The following is a 20,950-nucleotide window of genomic DNA, read 5'->3' on the forward strand; positions in this document are numbered from 1 at the left end:
ATACTTGTTTATCTTCTCAAGAAAATTGTCTTAGATAATTATTTATACTGTGGATTATTGGTTTCTATTTCATTAATTCATACTTTTTTCTATCATCTAGTGGTCTGGGGTTTGTTTTGCTCTTGTTTCTCTGAAGTTTCAGTTGGTTATTAAGTAATTTATTTGTGCTCTTTGTAGTTTTTTAATGTAAGCATGTAGGCCTATAAACTTCTCTCTTGAGACTGACTTTACTGTGTCCCAAATGTTTTATTGTGTTGTGTTTTTATCTCTATTTGGTTTCAGGAATATTTTGATTTCTTTGTTGAATTCTTTGACCATTCATCATTCAGTAATGAGTTGCTTAGTTTCCATGAGTTTATATGCTTATGAAAGTTTTGTTTGCAGTTTTATTGTAAAATGGCAGATAGGATATATAGAATTATTGTAGTTTTTCCTGAATTTGTTGATGCTTGTTTGTTGCATCAGAATGTGGTCTATCTTAGAGAAACTTCCATGTTCTGCTGAGTAGAATATATATTTGGTGTTGGAATGGAATATTCTATAGGTATTTGTTAGGTCCATGTGATGTAAGATGTCATTTAATTCTGAGTTTTTAAAGTCTTTATTCTGGAGTTGACCTTTTAAAGAAAATGAGGTGTTAAATTACCATATTGTTGTGTTTGTATTAACCCATGTCCATAATTCCATTAGTAGGCCTTTCATGAAACAAACAGTACCACAGTTTGGTGTATTTACATTTATTTTTGTACAAATTTCATGATTAAATGATCTCTTGATTGGAATAAAATGTCCTTCTTTGTCTTTTATGAGTAGTTTTAGTTTGAAGTCTTGTTTTTTCAAAGAGTAGAGTGGCCATGTTTGCTTCCTGATCTGTTTTTTTTGGAATACTTTTTTCTTGTAAACAACAAAAAGATGAATCTTATTTCATAATCCATCCAGCTACCTTGTTTTTTTTTCAAATTGGAGAGTTGAAGCCATTAATATTTAGTCATACTTGAAAAAAGTGTGTACATTGCAGTTTTTAATTTTATTTCAGTGTTTTCTGGTTTGTCGTCTCAGTCATGCTTTGTATTTTGTTAATTGTAGCTCCATTTATTTTCTTACTGGTGTCTCTTGGTTGTGTTTATTTCTCTTTTTAGTACAAAGTGTATTGCTTTCAGTATTCTGTTTAGCGTTTTTTTGTTGGATTTGATTTTTTTTTAAAGGCTTGTTGGGATTACAGTAAATCCTTTTATTTTTCAACTATGATGGATAATTTTGCAGGGTAGAAAAGTATTGGCTGGCAGTGTGGTCTTTTAGAACTTGGGCCTATTGCTCTATGCTATTGAGAAATCAGCTGCTATTCTGTTAGGTTTTCCATTTTATGCAACTTGTGTTGTTTCCCTTGGAGCTTTCAATATTTTTCTTTGTTCTGTTTATTTAATGCTTTAATTGTGATATGCTGTGAGGAGTTTCTTTTCTTGTCTTTTCTAGTGGTTTTGCATGTCTTTTGTAAGTTTTGGAAAGTTTTCTTCCATGATCTTATTAAAAATCTGATTTATGCCATTGACCTGATATTATTCTCCCCACCCACCCTGGCCCATAATTTGAAGAGTTTGTCTTCTTATGGTGTCCCACATTTTCTGTATGTTTTATTCTTGTGATATATTTTTCCAAATTCTTCACTTATTTATTTGGTCTAGATCCTCTATTTTATGTTCAAGTCCTGATACTCTGTATTATCCCTGTGAGGTTTTCCTGAGTTCTTTAATTGCGATATTGAGTTTTCCAATTCCATCTTCATTTCAGCTTTTGTTCTCTTCATCATTTCTATTTTTTGTTTGTTTTTATTCAGTTCTTAAATTCTGAATTATCTTCATCATTTCATTCAGCTGTATATATACATTATTTTGAACATCACTCGGGCATTTATTGTTATCTTGGAGTTCAGTGATGTATTTTTTCATATTGTCTTTAAATTCCTTACATTCTTTGTATAGTTTATGATTGTTCTTTTAAATTCTATGTCCTGAGGTTCATCTAAGGGATTTTCCATTACCAAACCCTTCTACGAGACTAGTGGATTTGAGGGGAGACATGCTATCTTGACTATTCATGTTCTGTTTTGCAATATGACCTGAACATGTGGACTTTCAGCTGTGCATGTGAGAATCTGGCCTGCCTTAGATTGAACCAGTTGTAAGAGAAGCATGACTGAAGCTAGGCCAGTGAAATCTGATAGATGAGCTGCTTATTCATTCCAGGCAAACATGGTTCTGAAACTATGAGTTAGGAGTAGACACTGAGTGCAGAGGTGGCAGCCAGTGGAGGAAAGGATGAGAGAAGAACAGAACAAACCACCAGTCAAAGTGTCTCCTAAACAAAGCATGCTTGAAGCCACAGATATAGAGCTATTTGTGGGTGAACAGATGAACACAGGTGAGGAGGAACATGGGAAAGAGAAGAAATGAATTTCCCAAGGAAAGTAGCTCGTTAATAGGGTTGGGGAGAAAAATAATCTTAAAAAAAATTTCAAACTGTCAAGGTAAACACACATTCTGTGAAGAAAAAATTTAAAGTAGCCGGAATGATTTAACCTGAAGCTCTCTTCAAATTGAAAGACAACTGGCATGAAGATATTAGCAATTTTGTCGTTTTCATGCTTAATGGAGACACTTAGCTACATATAAATAAAACATACTATATACACGCACTTGAATATGCACAACATTTAAAAACAATTATATAGCCTATGTATCAATCAGGAAACTCTTTAAAGACTCCTTATACAGTTTGATGTTTAGAAATACATTTTATAGAACTTAGAAACCTTCTGTCTAAGAGTAACTAAAAAATAGAATGAGTAATGTTCTAGAGCAACAGAGGGAGGTGCCAAGTTTGGCACTGAGCTGTAGGAAAGTACACCAGGGAGAACTTCTGGTTTTTTGTTTTTTTGGTTTTTTTTTGTTGTTGTTTTGTTTTGTTTTTCCTTCAGCATGAGCCCTAAATCCGTAAGAGTTAGGAGAATTTCTACTTCAGTTGAAGACCAGTTCTCTATGGCACATGCTTTCTCTGTATTAAAGCCATGCCCTCTGCTAATTGAAGTATGGGAGTCATAGTGTATAAAATTTTATGGTGAGCAGTGAATAGTTGTAATGCAGATATATAAGCGTTAGATGAACAATATGAATTAACAGTAATATTGTGGCTACTGTATACCCAGGATTATGGGTTTATTCTGTTACTCTCATTAGATATAATATTTATATGTATTAGCTTGCACCCATTATACCTATATTATTCCATATATCAGAGCTTGGAAATTAGAAATTTTCAACGTATCAGCTTGGAAATAAGGAGGTAAATTATTTTATTGTTGGTACACAATAGCTACTTTATCAGGATTTGAAGGATTTGAAACAGGTCTTTTACATAAAATAATTAGTTTTATTCTTCCTCTGTATTTAGTTTTCTTCACTTAAGGAAGCAAGGGTAAAATGTTTAAAGATATCAATTCTCAGGGAAGTTTATATACACACATATGGATTTGGAAAGTGTAATATTTAGGCACATGGCTGAGTTATGGGAATTGCCTAGGTACTAAAAGTTTAGAAAGAAATGCATAGTATAAATTTGGCAATAATGCTACACCAATTTCTTTTTTTTATTTTTTTTTATTATTATTAACTTGAGTATTTCTTATTTACATTTCGAGTGTTATTCCCTTTCCCGGTTTCCAGGCAAACATCCCCCTAATCCCTCCCCCTCCCCGTCTTTATGGGTGTTCCCCTCCCCATCCTCCCCCCATTGCCGCCCTCCCCCCAACAATCTAGTTCACTGGGGATTCAGTCTTAGCAGGACCCAGGGCTTCCCCTTCCTCTGGTGCTCTTACTAGGATATTCATTGCTACCTATGAGGTCAGAGTCCAGGGTCAGTCCATGTATAGTCTTTAGGTAGTGGCTTAGTCCCTGGAAGCTCTGGTTGCTTGGCATTGTTGTTCATAAGGGGTCTCGAAACCCTTCGAGCTCTTCCAGTTCTTTCTCTGATTCCTTCAACGGGGGTCCTTTTCTCAGTTCAGTGGTTTGCTGCTGGCATTCGCCTCTGTTTTTGCTGTATTCTGGCTGTGTCTCTCAGGAGCGATCTACATCCGGCTCCTGTCGGCCTGCACTTCTTTCTTCATCCATCTTGTCTAATCGGGTGGCTGTATATGTATGGGCCACATGTGGGGCAGGCTCTGAATGGGTGTTCCTTCTGTCTCTGTTTTAATCTTTGCCTCTCTATTCCCTGCCAAGGGTATTCTTATTCCCCCTTTAAAGAAGGAGTGAAGCATTCACATTTTGATCATCCGTCTTGAGTTTCATGTGTTCTATGCATCTAGGATAATTCAAGCATTTGGGCTAATAGCCACTTATCAATGAGTGCATACCATGTGTGTTTCTCTGTGATTGGGTTACCTCACTCAGGATGATATTTTCCAGTTCCAACCATTTGCCTACGAATTTCATAAAGTCATTGTTTTTGATAGCTGAGTAATATTCCATTGTGTAGATGTACCACATTTTCTGTATCCATTCCTCTGTTGAAGTGCCCTGGGTTCTTTCCAGCTTCTGGCTATTATAAATAAGGCTGCGATGAACATAGTGGAGCATATTTCTTTGTTATATGTTGGGGCATCTTTTGGGTATATGCCCAAGAGAGGTATAGCTGGGTCCTCAGGTAGTTCAATGTCCGATTTTCTGAGGAACCTCCAGACTGATTTCCAGAATGGTTTTACCAGTCTGCAATCCCACCAACAATGGAGGAGTGTTCCTCTTTCTCTGCATCCTCGCCAGCATTTGCTGTCACCTGAGTTTTTGATCTTAGCCATTCTCACTGGTGTGAGGTGAAATCTCAGGGTTGTTTTGATTTGCATTTCCCTTATGACTAAAGATGTTGAACATTTCTTTAGGTGTTTCTCAGCCATTCAGCATTCCTCATCTGTGAATTCTTTGTTTAGCTCTGAATCCCATTTTTAATAGGGCTATTTGTCTCCCTGCAGTCTAACTTCTTGAGTTCTTTGTATATTTTGGATATAAGCTCTCTATCTGTTGTAGGATTGGTAACGATCTTTTCCCAATCTGTTGGTTGCCGTTTTGTCCTAACCACAGTGTCCTTTGCCTTACAGAAGCTTTGCAGTTTTATGAGATCCCATTTGTCGATTCTTGATCTTAGAGCGTAAGCCATTGGTGTTTTGTTCAGGAAATTTTTTCCAGTGCCCATGTGTTCCAGATGCTTCCCTAGTTTTTCTTCTATTAGTTTGAGTGTATCTGAGTACACCAATTTCTTTGTGGTTGATTTAACTCCACAGCCTTCAGTGGCTAATACCACACCAATGTCTTCTGTAGCTAGTTCACAACAATGTCCTCCAGTGGCCTCAGTAACACAGGAAAATGAAACTGAAGACACATGCTGAACTGATAATAAGCTAACTTTTAATGCACCCATAACTTCAAATGAACATGTGCATGAGTTGACTTCTGAGATCTAAGGTCACATTAATATTTATGTTTATATTCCAGGTTAGCACATTACTGGGACATGTACCCCGTGTATTCTTTGTGGATGAGAAATACTGTTGATTGCTTTTGGTTTTTTTTGCTTGTTATTAGCTTCATAGCCTTGTTTTTAGAGGGATATTCAAAACAGTAAAGGATATCAATAATTCTCTTATTTCATAAAGCAGTATATTTCAACAATTTTCAGAAATATCTACATTTTTGGCTCTTAAACATTTAAAGGATGTTTCATTTTCACAAGAAAAAACTTATGAGTTTCAGGCTAGTCTGAGCTACAGTGTGAGGCCCAATTAAAAAAAAAGTCTTGAAACACTATGAAACAAAATATTAAGAAAAAAGTTAAAGGGAGATATGATCATACAGGTCTCATTCTTGCTCTTGAGATGAAGTACCTTGAAAGCCCATCTTGTATCCAGTAGAGCCTAGATGTTTCTAAATGTATGATGGGACACATTTTGATAAACTAATAGTCTGCAGATGAACAGGTACTGTTTGATGGCAATATGACATCTCAAAATGGGGTGTGAAATTATGCATTTGACCACCAGGTGGCAGTTGTGCAATGCATTATCAGAAGGTTGAGGACAGTAAGAAGATGTGCTTTATGGAGAATGTCCGACTTTCAGGCGTGGCCTGGGCTGTCTGCTTCTGCTTGGAAGAAGCTGGGTGCGTGCTGGGATGGGGGATAACTGTAGATATTTCCCCCGGAATAAACCTGGAAGGCACAGCACTTTCCAGAAGGAAAGGAAATACTGTACTAGTAAACAGAGTTGCAGCTCCAGTGTAGATAAAGTCAAATGTGACTATCAGTTGTCAGTCTGTCCCAGGGAAGACAGTTGAGGAATGGGTTGGCATTACACATCTCAACAGAAACTGAAGATAAGTTAATGTGCTGTTCTTTCAATGGGTAAAAGTAAGACCCACGAGAGACATTTATATTGCTCCCTCCTGCATTTCAGTCTAATAACCTAATGTCTAGATTTACACAATTCTTGAGGCCAAATTTCATATTTATGGCAATCATTAATAAACTGGTCCAATATGCGAATTTTTCTGGGTAGCTACCCTGTAAGTTCATTAGATTTGTAAAACGTTAGAGGTTTTACAGCAAACTAATGGATCATGTTTTAGGTGTTTTATTCTTTTTTCCTCTCCTCTCCTCTCCTCTCCTCTCCTCTCCTCTCCTCTCCTCTCCTCTCCTCTCCTCTCCTCTCCTCTCCTCTCCCCTCCCCTCTCCCCTCCCCTCTCCTCCCCTCCCCTCCTCTTTCCTTCCTTTCCATCCCAAGCGCTGCTCCCCCTTCTGATGGTTCCCCCCTTACAAAGTTCCTTCCCTCATCCTCTGCCCCTTCTCCTCTGAGTGCTCCTCCCCCCATCAAGTCTCTGCCAGATTAGGTGAACCCTTTTTTTTACTGAGGCAGCCACAGAGACTGAGCTGCTGCTACATATGTGCCAGGAGCCTTGTTCCAGCCTCACTCCAGTGTGTGTTCTTTGGTTAGAGACTTAGTCTCTGATACTTCCCAGTAGTGTCTCTAGCTGAGTTCTGTAGTGTGATCCTCAAAATCTCATCTAACTTGAAGACACTGTTGTGTTGGAATCCGGATTCATCCAGACAGATCACACCAGGCCAGTACAGTTCCACGTGAGAGAGGTTTATTGTGGGGGAAAGGACAAAGTAAGTGACAGAGAAGAAGAGGAGGAGGAGGAGGAGGAGGAGGAGGAGGAGGAGGAGGAGGAGGAGGAGGAGGAGGAAAAGAGAGAGAGAAGGTCAGGAAGGGTTTGCGTTTTATTTGGGCTGTGACCTCATGCACTGCTGGCTCAGGTAAAGGTGGACACTGGGAATGTATGGTGGTTGCCATGGCAACAGATGCACGGGCTCCAGTTGCCTATGGGTGATGTCACCTCATCACTGGATTCGGAAGTGACCTGTGACCATAAAGCCGGTTCCTGACTGTAAAGCCAGTTCCTGATGGCAACAAACATAGTTATTAAATTTTTTATTTGTATTTATTTCATGCTGAATTTATTCCTGTGTCACAGTTTTTTGTTTGTTTGCTTGTTTGTTTTCTTCAGTTTTTCCTGGGATATCCCCTTTTCTTCTGTGCAATCTCCTTTCACAACTGTGGAATAATTTTTTTCCTTCTCACTGAGGCAGGGGAGCTTAAGTACAGGGTAACATGGCCATAGGTTCAAGTTCAATGCCACATCTTATGTGCTTTGTTCCCATGGATATTTCAATGACTAGTGAACCTCCATCTAAACCCTTAAATTCAGCAAACTTAAAAAAAACTTAAACAACAACAACAACAACAAAAAATAACCCAAAACCCTCTCTGTATTTCTAAGCATGTGCAGCAAAAGTTCAGCACACCTTTTGGGCTCCTGGCCCTGTATCCAGCTCTACTGTTTGGACTGGGTATACCTTCGTACTCTACCACTCTACTGCCAAATGCTACATTTTGCTTCTTTAAAGAGACATTGTTCAGATATTTGGTGGCCATTTGGATGTGCATACCCTTGGTGGCTGGGGCAGTTTCATGAATGGGTGTTATTAAAGTGAACTTGAACTTTTTAAAAAAAAACTGGTTATCTTATTTATTTATTTACATTTCAAATGCTGTCCCCCTTTCTGGTCTCCCCTCCAAAAACCCCTTATCCAATCCTCCTTCACCCTTGTCTCTCAGAAGGTGCTCCTCCATCCACCCACCCACTTTGCCTCACCGCTCTAGCATCCCCCTACAATGGGGCATCGAGCCTCCACAGGACCAAGGGCCTCCCCTTCCATTAATGCCAGATAAGGCCATCCTCTACTATATATGTAGCTGGAGCCATGGACCTATCCATGTATACTCTTTGGTTGGTGTTTTGTTTTATTTATTTATTTATTTATTTATTTATTTATTTATTTATTTATTTATTTATTTTTTCGGAGCTGGGGACCGAACCCAGGACCTTGTGCTTCCTAGGCAAGTGCTCTACCACTGAGCTTAATCCCCAACCCCTTTGGTTGGTGTTTTAATCCCTGGGAGCTCCGGGGGTTCCCATTAGTCGATACTGTTGTTCTTCCTATGGTTGCAATCCCCTTCAGCTCCTTTATTCCTTCCCCTAACTCTTCCATTGGGGTCCCTAGGCTCAGTCTGGAGGTTGAACATATCTGCATCTGTATTAGTTAGGTACTGGCAGAGCCTCTCAGGGGACAGCCATACCAAGCTCCTGTTAGCAAGCGCTTCTTGGCATCAGCAATAGTATCAGGGCTTGTTGTATGCAGATTGGATGGATCTCTAGGTGGGGCAGTCTCTGAATGGCCTTTCCTTCAGTCTCTGCTCTACTCTTTCTCCCTATATTTCCTTTAGACAAGAGCAATTCTGGGTTAAAAATTTTGAGCTGGGTGGGTGGCCCTATCCCTCCACTGGAGGTCATGTCTATTTACTAAAGGTGGTCTCTAGAGGTTCTTTTGTCCCTTTGCTGTATATTTCAGTGAATGTCATCTCTGTAGGGTCCTGGGAACCTCTTGCTACCCTGGTGCCTCAGACTTTCTAGTGACTACCCCCAGTTCCCCAACACCCCTTGTTACATATGATTTGTATGAGTTTGTAGGATTTTCAGGGTTAAGAGAGGAGCAAACCATTTTCAAAGGTCACTTGATGAGGGATCTTTGCAGGTGTCAGACAGGGAAACAAATTATAAGAAAAGATGAGAATGAAAACCTGGTCCAGGTGGACTTTGTATGTATTGGATTAGACTTTGGGGAGTGATTTGCCAGGTGGCTCATGTCAGCATAGTTAGAACAGAACAATTTAGGAAAAGGTTTCCAGGCAATGGTCAGTCCAATTCCAGGTACACAATAAAGCTTAAGGTGTACCTACATAGAAACTCTTTACAACATACAAGTCACCATGAGGGTGGGTTTTATAGCTAAAAGGCCTAGAACCCTGTGCAGTCTCTGACCCATAGCACAGAGCTCAGCAGGCCATAAAGCACTTGAGACAACTACTCTAAAGACGGGTAATGATCTAGGGAAGAAAGAGTCTGGAATAATAATTCTGAGGAATTAGGGTGAGGTCTGCTTTCACAGATAACAAAATGTCACAAGGTCATTTACAACCAGCTATCAAGATGGAATGCAGGTACTTGACTTTATCTCTTGCACTGAGGAGACACTCCTCCGAGTTCTGGACCGCATGTAGGCATTTGACTTTATCTTATCCATTGAGGAGATACCCCTGGGTGTTCTGGATGGAATGCAGGTATTTGATTTATCTCTTCCATTGAGGAGATACTGTATGTTCTGGATGGAATGCAGGCAATTGACTTTATCTTCATAGTTGAGACACCCCTGTGTGATCAACATTTCTCTTCTCTTAGTGCTGCTGTGTCAGTCCAAGGCCCTGTGGCCTCTACAGTCTTGGGCCACTTATAGGAGGATTGTAGTTGCTTCTTGTATCCCTTTGATACAACGTGGTTTTGTGCAAGGATTTGTGCACTTACTCACTGGGCCAAAGTTACCTTTTATGGCCAATGAGAAATGAATGTTAATCAGGCCAGTTTGGAGGAAGCATAGCAAGACTGAGGCAGTGACAAGTTTATTGCAAGCAACCAGGCTCTTTAATCCCTTTACTAGAAACAAAATATAATGGCTGTTGCCAGGATCGATACAATGGTAGTTTCCAGGATACAATGATGCTTACAAGCTATACAAGGTACACAAGATTAATGTCTGAGACCAATTGTCCTGTCAAGCTTCTGTATGCTTCACTGACTTATAAAGAACACAGATACAGAAGTAGACTGAGTGCTTCCCTGCCTGAAGGAGTGCTTCAGGCTCTCATGAACTGAAAGGCACAGGGTGCTTCAGGAGCCATGGACTCTAATCTGAAAAACCGACGAGGATTGCTCTCAACACAGCTAGATCAGGCTTACTTCGCTTTTCCCCAAAGAAATATATCAAGAGTTTTATTTAACGTAAAAATTAACTAAATGAATGATTAGCATTTTGCAATGGGTTCAAAGGAGAGTTCAAGTATTACCAAAAGTAGGCTGATAAGAGATAACTAAAGGTCTATCTGGAACAATAATTGCATTTCACTGTATACAACTAATTTATATTCATATATTGCTTCCCTATCTTTGTATAACCTATGTGGTTATAAAATAACAGTTATGATATACTTCTGATAGTATTCTTTTGGTTCAGGATTGCTTTTGTTATTGCTATTTTGTGCCAACACATAAATTTTTGAACATCTTTTTTTCTGTGTTTGTAAATAATAGTGTTGAACTTTTGATTAAGATTGCGCTGAATCTGTAGATAAAACTCTCACTGTGATGGTCATTTTTTACAACATTTTTTCAATCCTTGATACCAGTATACCTATTGTCTTAGTTAGGATTTTATTGCTGTGAACAGAAACCATGATCAATATAAGTCTTATAAAGAACAACATTTAATTGGGGCTGGCTTTCAGATTCATAGGTTCAGTCCATTATCATCAAGGCAGAACATGGCAGCATCCAGGCAGGCATGGTGTAGGAGGAGCTGAGTTCTATGTCTTCACCTGAAGGAAGCCAGGAACAGACTGAGCATCCTCAGGCAGCTAGGAAGAGGGTATCCAAGCCCACCCCAACAGTGGCACACTTCCTCCAACAAGGCCACACCTTCTAATAGTGCCACTCCCTGGGCCAAGCACATGCAAACCATCACACCTATCCATTTTCTAGTGTCTTCTTCAATGTCTTTCTCTGGGATCTTAGAATTTGTTTATAGAGGTATTTAGATTCCCATGTTAAATTTATTTCCAGCTTTGGTCTCCTCTCTCTCTCTCTCTCTCTCTCTCTCTCTCTCTCTCTCTCTCTTTCCTTTCTTTTCCTTTCCTTTCCTTTCCTTTCCTTTCCTTTCCTTTCCTTCACTTCTTCCCCTTCCCATCTAGGTTGTTTCCAGTTTCTTGCTGTTATGATTAAAGCCACAATGAACATAGTTGAACAAGTGCCTTTGTGGTATGATGAAGCATCCTTTGGATATGTGTTCAGGAGTGATATAGCTGGGTTTTAAGGAAGATTGATTCATGAACTGCCATATTGATTCCCATATGTACAAGTTTGCACTTTGATGAGCAATGTAGGAGTAGTTCCCTTGCTCCACATCTTTGCCAGCAAGAGCTGTTGCTTGTGTTATTTATCCTTGGCATTCTGACAGGTATAAGATGGGATCTCAAAGTAATTTTGATTTGTACTTCCTTGACGGTTATGGATATTGAACAGTTCTTTAAGTGTTTCTTGGTGATTTGGGATTTCTCTGTCGAGAGTTTTCTGTTTAGATCAGTACCCCATTAAAAATTGGATTATTCGAGTTTTTTGATATCTTGGTTTTTGAGTCATATATTTTGATCATAAGTTCTCTATCAAATGTTAAGTTGGTAGAAACCCATTTTGAAGGTTGCTGCTCTGCCTGATTGGCAGTATTTTTCAGTTTTATGAAGTCACTTGGATTAATTGCATATCTTAGTGCCTGCACTAAGTATTCTCTTCAGAAAGTTTTCTCCTGTGCCAATGGTGTCAAGGCTATTCATGATTTTTCTCATCTAATTTTATGTCAAAGTCTTTGATCTACTTGGATTTGTGTTTGGTGCAGGGTGACAAGTATGGGTCTATTTGCATACTTCTATATAAAGATATCCAGCTTGATTAACATCATTTGTTGAAGATGCTGTCTTTTTTCCATTGTGTATGTCTGGCTTCTTCTTTTTCTTTTTTTTAATCAAAACTCAGGTGTGTCCATAGGTGTGTGTCTGGATCTTCAATTTGATTTCATTCATCAATGTGCCTCTTTTTATGCCAATACCATGTGTTTGTTTTATTTTATTTTATTTTTTTTATTACTACAGCTCTGAGTAAAACTTGAAATCAGGAATGGTGATACCTCCAGAAGTTCGGAGTTCTTTTGGCTATTCTGGCATTTTGTCTTTCCATATGATGTTAAGAATTATTCTTTCAAGTTTTGTAAAGAAATGACTTGGAATCATGATGGGAATTGCATTGAATCAGTAGGTTGCTTTTGATAGGATGGCCATTTCTACTATGTTAATTCTACCAAAACATGAGCATGGAAGGTTTTTCCATATTCTAATATCTTCTTCAAAGAAGTAAGTTTTTGCTATACAAGTTTTTTGCTTGATTGATTAGCGTTACCCCCAAGATATTTTGTATTATTTGAGGTTATTGTAAAAGATGTTTCCTTGATTTTTTTCTCAGTCCATCTGTCATTTGCATATATGAAAGTTACTGATTTCTTGAGCTAATTTTGTATCCAGCTACTTCATGGAAAGTGAATATCAGCTATAGGCGTTATCTAGTAGAAATTTTAAAGGCTCTTATATAGACTATCATGTCATCTGCAAATGACAATACTTTAACTTCTTTCTATTTGATCTTCTTGATGTCCTTTTGTGGTCTTATTGATCTAGTTAAAATGTCAAGTACTGTATCGAATAGACATGGAGAAAGTAGAACTTTGTCTTGTTCTTTATTTTAGTGAAATTCCTTTGAATTTATCTCCTTTTAAGTTGATGTTGGCTATAGGCTTGTTGTAAATTGTCGTTATTATGTTTTAGAATTTCCCTCGTGTCCCCATTCTCTCTAGGACTTTTATCATAAAAGGGAGTTGGATTTTTGCCAAACTCTCCTTTCAGCATCTAATGAGATGGTCATGTATTGCTTTTTCCTTTCAGTTTGTTTATATGTAGATTATATTTACTTATTTTTATTATTTAATCATATTTGCATCTCTAGGATGAAGCCTATTTGATCATAGAGATGTTCTTTTTGATATGTCCTTGGATTTGACTCGCAAGTATTTTATTGATGATTTTTGCGTCAATGTTCATAAGAGAAAACTGTATTTCTGGGTTTTTGTTTGTTTGCTTGTTTGTTGAGTCTTTATATGGTTGGAGTATAAGGGTAACTGTGGCCTCATAAAATAAATTTGCAATGTTCCTTCTATTTCTCTATTTCTGGAATAATTTAAGGAATATTGCTGTTAACTCATCTTTGAATGTCTGGTAGAATTCTCTCTTAAACCTTCTGGCCCTGGGATATTTTTGGTTGGGAGACTTGTGAGTGCTCCTATTTCACTAGGGGTTATAGGCCTATTATTTCTATTATTCTTTTTGTTTCTAATTATTTATCTCCGTGCTCACTTATTTGATTATTTCTTGCCATCTACTTCTCTTAGACGTCCTTAGTTATTTTTGTTCTAGAACTTTGTGGTGTGTTGCCAAGTTACTAGTATAAGATCTTTCCAATTTCTCTATGCAGGTACTTCACCTTATGAACTTTCCTCTTAGCACTACTTTCATTGTGTGTCATAAGTTTAGATATGTTGTGCTGTCATTTTCAATGGATTACAGGAAGTCTTTAATTTCCTTAATTTGTCTCACCCCAATAGTCATTCAGTAGAAAGCTGTTCAGTTTCCATGAGTTCATAAGCTTTCTGTTGTTTCTGTTTGTTATTGATATATCCACTTTAATCTTTGGTGGTCTGTTAGGAGGTAGGGAGTTATTTCTAGTTTCTTATATCTGTTGAGACTTGATTTGTGTAGAGTTTGTGTATATTTGACTAAATATAAACAATATATATCTATAAAACTAGGCCTACAGAAAGTACTAGAAGGAAAACTCCAACCTAGGGAGGTTAACTACACCCATAGAAACACAGGAAATAAACTTACGTCAGCAAAACCAATAGAAGGGAAGTACATGTCTGTCTGTGCACGTGCACGCGCGTGCGCGCGCACACACACACACACACACACACACACTACATCTACCATCACTACTACCACCACCACCACCACCACCACCACCAAACTAATGACATCAACAACCATTGTCATTAATATCTCTTAATATTAATGCCCTCAGTTCCACAATTAAAAGACAAAGACTAACAGAGTGCATGTGAAAATAGGATCCATCTATTGCGTATACAAAACACACTCAACATCAAGGATAGACATTGTGTCAGGATAAAAGTTGGAAAACAATATTCAAAAAAATGGGCCAATGAAGCAAACTGGCATAGGCATTTAAATAATTAGGAATATGTGCTTCAAAGAAAAACTTATCAAAAGAGATAGGGAAGGAGACTTCATACTCATGAAAGGAAAAATCTACCAGGATGGCATTTTGATTCTTAATACCTCTGCCCCAAATAGAAGTGTACCCATTTTTGTGAAAGAAACACTACTATACCTTAAATTACATATTGGCCTTTACACACTGATGGTGAGAGATTTTAATACCCGTCTCTCACCAGTGGACTTGTCACACAGACAAAAACTAAACAAAAATACTGTAGATAACAGATATTATTAGTCAAATAGACTTAACATCTCACCCAAACATAAAAGCATATACCTTCTTCTTAGCACCTCATGGAACTTTCTCCAAAATCAGCCTCTTAAGAGTCAAAACACTAAGTGTTTTTTTAAAAAGCTAAGTTAGTTCCTTTACAGTTTCATAATTTGCATCATGCATTCTAGCTACTATGTCTCTCCACTCTCTCTTGCCTTCTCCCGGCAGCCCCTCTTCCTCTTTATTTGTTCCTGTTCAAGATTTATAACTGTTAGTTATGTTCTTTGACACATTTATTTTAAGCAGGACTTACTAATTTAGTACCAGTCTGGTAGATTCACTAGTGGAGAGATAACTAAAAACTTTGACCCTTTTTATTGCCAGTCCCTCTTGCTGTCCATAAGAAATAATCCAGCATGTGGGGAGGGACTCCTGAATCCTTCCTTCATGCTTACCTGACTGTTGATTGGCTCATTCTTACATAGATTCCATGTCCTTGAGAGTTCTTTATTACAATAACAATGTATTTGCTAGAAGATGACATTTTGAAGACTTTGTCTTTATGCTCTTAGAGTCTTTTTCTTATTCTTCAGCAGTGAGCCCCGTGGCACTGGAAGTGATAAAAGAAATGTGAAGTTTAGGATGAGAATAGAACCCATACTCATTTCTTTTTTGGTTGTGGAAATGAATCACAAACATTCAGGTATGCTGACAGGCACATCTATGCTTCTGAAGATGAAGTTTGGTAATAATTTCGTTTGAGCTTCATAAAGTTGATATCAGTCTTTTTTGCCTGTTTTGTTTGTTTTTTTGTTGGTTGGTTAGTTTTGGAGATTGAACCTAGGGACTTATACTTGCTGAATAACTTGCTATATCCTAGTGATAGTAATCTTAATATATAATTTAAATAGATTAATTACTCAACATTTTCATTCTGTTTCTGTTTATGACAGTAAAGAATACTAAAAGAAATATTTTGTCAAATAGTTTTAAGTGTTAGAGGGCTAAAGTTTTATGGCCTTTAAGTTTATGGTCTACCATATTTTCTTTAGCTTTCATAAAAACCAATTTACATGTGAACAAACTAAAACAATGTTTAACATCTGAAGAAAAGTTTTAAAGTCTCAATCTCAGGGTGGTTGTGTGACCTCAAAGGAATTCCTTTCTTCTTCACTCTTCACAGTGAAAGCATTAAAACTACAGAAAAGTCAAGGTGCCTTATGATGAGCGATAAACAGTTTATTGCGGTATTAATAGTTTCTAACATTTTGATTTCTACAAATGGTTAATGTCTTTCCAGTTTAGTATTGTTTTGAAGGCTGTATTTTCTGGTATAAAATTGCTTATAATATACTAGGAAAAACAGCTCCATGTGATTATAAAGAACTTTTAACATTTGAAGGTACCCCATTGACCTACCTGAGGGCCACATGTTTCCTTCTTGCCTTCCTTAGCTTATCTATGTCCTCATGTTCACATAGGGACCTCAGAGTCACACAGTGAGTTCCACTCATCCTTGACACATGACTTTGGCCTTAATTTTAGGCAGGAATGTGGACTTTATTGCTTACTCTGTCCATCCTTGTGATCTTAGATCACCCTTTTCCAGATAGGGAACATCAACATGCTGAAAACTTCACTGACCCCTCTGACCTGCCTGAGGACCATGTGCCTGGCTTCCACTTTCTTTTTTGCCCTATTAGGCAGGGATTCTAGACTTGTAGTACCTACTCCACAAGGTCCCTTGGCTTGAAAAAAGTCCTAAGATTTTCACAGTACCCTGAAAATTAGTTGTGATAATATTCTAACACTGCAGAAGGTCTGCTTTTGTGCTTAGAAACTTCAGTTGACTCAAGTTGAGCTCTGACTCACACTAATATCCTATTTGAACATTAGCACTGACTTGCCCCAAGATTGAACCATAATCCCCATATAGCTATTCTATAGCCTGACAAGTTGAGACACCAGAAAACTGAACTTCAAGCAACCTCTTTGCAAAGCAGAGAAATTTCTACACCAAGAAACACTACCAATGACCTAACTCCAGATGTCTTTGTTCTTTTGAAAAGCATAAACATAAGTAATCATGCCAAAATCTTACAGGAATGTTCTCTAAAACAAGTAAGTGATTTAGATGATGTATAAGACAGTGCTTTCAAGATAAGGTAATAAACATTATCAAGAAACTTAAGAGTACATGAGTAAATGTTAGAATAAGGACTAAAAAACCATAAATAGTTGAATTGAATAATGAAAAATTCAAGTTTTATAAACATGGAATGTATTAGATAGAATCCTCAAAGAAAATCCAAAACAAAATAAAATGCAAAATGAAAACCTTGAAATAAGAAGCTATTTCAATCAAATGGATCTGTGAAACAAGCATGTGTAGCTATTCTTTTATCTGCCAAATGAAAATTAGCCAGAACAGATAAGGAGTGACAGTTTATGAATACTGAAGAGAAAAACCACTAACAGTACATTAAAATTCTAAAAATTACACTCTTTTATAATAGAAAAACTACTAAATTTAAAGCCACAGATTGACCCCAGAAGAGTAATAGTGGGTGCTTCTCACCCCATTCTCACCAAAACCAGAAGCTCTGGAGTTCAGGGATGTCATAAATCTCACGTAGGTAACAGAGGTATACAGAACACCACACCAAATCTCTAAAAAAGTGGACACCCTTCTCAGGAGCTCAGAGAATTTCTTCAAAATAGATCACATATTAGGACATACATCAGGTTTCAACAAATATAGGAAAAGTGAAACACTGTCTTCCATTCTATCTGCCCACTATAGTGTAAAACCATGACGATGGATATGATCATCAATAGAAACCACAGAAAGCACACAAAATATGGAAACTAAACACCACACCACTGAATAACTGCCAGAACGAAGAAATCGAAAGGGAACTTAGAGAATTTCTAGAATAGAATGCAAAACGAAAACAACATACCCAAATCAATGAGACAAATGAAGATAGCCTTAAAAGCAAGAGTATGTAGCACTATATATCTATATAAATGCCAAAAGATGTAAAATTAATAACTTAATCATCCTCACGGAGGCTTTAGAAAAACCAGAACAAATAACACCCTTCCTCAAGTAGACAGGAATCGATAATCAGAATCAGGGATGTAATTAATGAAATAAGAAAGACAAAAACACAAAAACCCCACAAATCATCAGTAAAATGGAGTTGGTTCATTAAAAATACTAAGAAAATTGACAAATTGGCAAAGTTAATAAAAGGAGGACTCAGATTAATAAAGTTTGAATCAAACAGAGATATCACAACAAATACTGAGGAAACTGAGAGATTTATAAGGACAAGCTAAGGAATCTATATTCCAACAAACTTAAAAATCTAAGAAAAAGCATGAATCTTTAGATATACACAATTCTATCTATCTATCTATCTATCTATCTATCTATCTATCTATCTATCTATCTATCTATCCAATATAATTTACTAATGCTAAATCAAGGTGAAGTATATAATTTAAATAAACCCTAACACCTTAATATGTAGAAGTAGTAATTAAAAATTTCCCAAATATCTGGGCATCGTGTTCACACCTTTAATTCCTGAACTCAGGAAGCAAAGGCACGTGTATCTGTCAGTAAGAGGCTACTTTCACACACATAGGGACAGGAAGCCCACAGCCAACATTGTACTAGAGAGAAAACTCAAAGCAATTACACTAAAATCAGGATCATGACAAGTATAACCAGTCTCTTCATACCTCCTCAACATAGTTTCTTGAAATCTTCCTTACGATAATAAGGAAAGTGACAGAGATAACTATGCTACAAATTAGAAAGGAAGAAATCTAAGTATCATTATTTATAGGTCATATTATTATAGACATAAAGCACTCAGGATTCTATCAGGAAACATGTACGACCAATAAACATACTCTGCAAAGTAACAGGACATAACCAACTCATAAAACCCAGCAACTTTTCTATATAAAAACAACAAACTCACTGAGAAAGTAATCATGCAAGCAATTTCTAATTCATAGTGGCCTCAAAAATTCTTGGAATAAATTTAATTAGGAAAATAAAAGATTTGTACAATGAAAACTTCAAGACACTAAACAAAAAAAATACTAGAAGATTGAATTAATGGATTAATGTGAAAATAATCACGCTATTGAAAGCCATATGCAGATTATAAATAATGCATATCAAAATTTCAATAAAGTTCTTTACAGGAATTGACAAAATAATCTTAAATTTCATATGAATAAGCAAAAGTCTCAGGATAGTTACAATGATCTTTAACTATAAAAAAAGGTGGTGGAGCTGTCAAAACACACATTTCAACATATAGTACAGAACTATAGTAATATAAAAACGAGTTAGTATTAGGATAAAAATCCGACTTATTTGTTATTGGTATAGAATTAAAGACCCAGATATCAGTTCATACACCTGTATCCACCACTTATTCATGTTGTGTGTGTGTGTGTGTGTGTGTGTGTGTGTGTGTGTGTATCTGTGTGTTTGTATACCATTTCCTATGTAGGAGGTCAGAGAACAACTTGTGTGAGTTGGTTTCTCTCCTACTTTTAGCATTTTGTCTAAGCTCCACCCCACACTTACCTGTCAACAGTCACTATGACTGTACATAGTCTATAGTCCCCCACACCTGACTGTACATCCAACCAAAGACATTCCTTTTCTCCTTATCTTTTTATAAACTGTTTTAGTTAGGGTTTTATTGCTGTGAACAGACACCATGATCAATGCAAGTTTTATGAAGGGCAACATTTAATAGGGGCAGGTTTATAGGTTCAGAGGTTCAGTTCATTATCATCAGGCAGGAACCTGGCAATATCCAGACAGGCATGGTGAGGGAGGAGCTGAGTTCTACATCTTCACCCAAAGGAAACCAGACACATGACCAAAGCTGCTGAGTTCTGCTGTTTGCAGGACATGGAACATGGTCTCCTTGTTTTATAACATTATCACTAGCTTCCTCTTTTATAATTCTTCCACTGCCTAAACTTGGTTGTCCTGGATCTCACTCTGTAGATTGACCTTGAATTTAGAGATCTGTATGCCTGTCTCCTGGAATTAAAGGTTTGTGCGAAGTTGTCAGGAGCTAAATTATCTGGGTGGGGTCTTGCTCCAAGGTAATTACTCCCTTATTTCAGTTTAATATTCTTGAACATAGGATTCAGCTCCATTTCACCTCTGGGTGTCCCTTTAATACTCGAACTTTATATTTTGTATTTCTCCTTTCTCAACTTCCTTTTTTTTTCATTAAAATGCTCTTCAAGAGACTTAACCAGAGAACAAAATCTGTGACGGGCGTTTCTGAGACTTCCTTTGTCAATGCAATTATTCTGAGTCTTTTTACCTTAGCTTTAGGCAGACTCTTCAGCCAAGGTCCAAAGCACCCACATTCTTCACAAAAATACTACAAAAGCAGTCTTTACAGAACATACAGAAATTCTTCTCCTCTGAAATCTGTTGGGCCTGGCCTGCACAATTCAAATCACTCTCTGTAACAAAGACTTCCACATTCCTAACAAGATAGCCCATTTCCAAATCCAAAGTCCCCAAATCCACATTCTTCCAAACAGAAGCATGATCAGGCCTATCACAGCAATACCTCAGTCCCTGGTACCAACTTGTCTTAGTTTGGGTTTTATTGCTGTGAGCAGACACATGGTCAATGTAAGCTTTATAAAAGACAACATTTAATAGGGGCTGGCTTACAGGTTCAGAGGTTCAGTCCATTATCAAGGCAGGAGCGTGGCAGCATCTAGGCAGGCATGGTGCAGGAGGAGCTAAGTTCTACATCTTTACCTGAAGGAAGCCAGGAACAGACTGAGCATCCTTAGGTAGCTAGGAGGAGGGTCTCAAAGCTCACCCCCACAGTGACACACTTCCTCCAACAAGGCCACACCTTCTAATAGTGCCACTCCCTGGGCCAAGCATATGCGAACCATCACATAAACACAACACCTACCATTTGGGTTTTGGGCATCAGTATCAGTTCACTAGGCTTGACAGAATGAACTTTTCCCCATTGTATTATCACACTAGC

General features: G+C 37.5%; 1 protein-coding gene across 9 annotated transcripts in view; it reads left to right on the forward strand.

Annotated features, from left to right (window-relative positions):
• The window catches only part of Rp1 (RP1, axonemal microtubule associated), a 462,084-nt gene that overhangs the window by 56,027 nt on the left and 385,107 nt on the right, over window positions 1-20,950 (forward strand). The gene's annotated exons all lie outside the window — the stretch shown is intronic.

This window comes from Rattus norvegicus, chromosome 5, assembly GCF_036323735.1.
Source record: "Rattus norvegicus strain BN/NHsdMcwi chromosome 5, GRCr8, whole genome shotgun sequence".
Taxonomy (NCBI): Eukaryota; Metazoa; Chordata; class Mammalia; order Rodentia; family Muridae; genus Rattus; species Rattus norvegicus.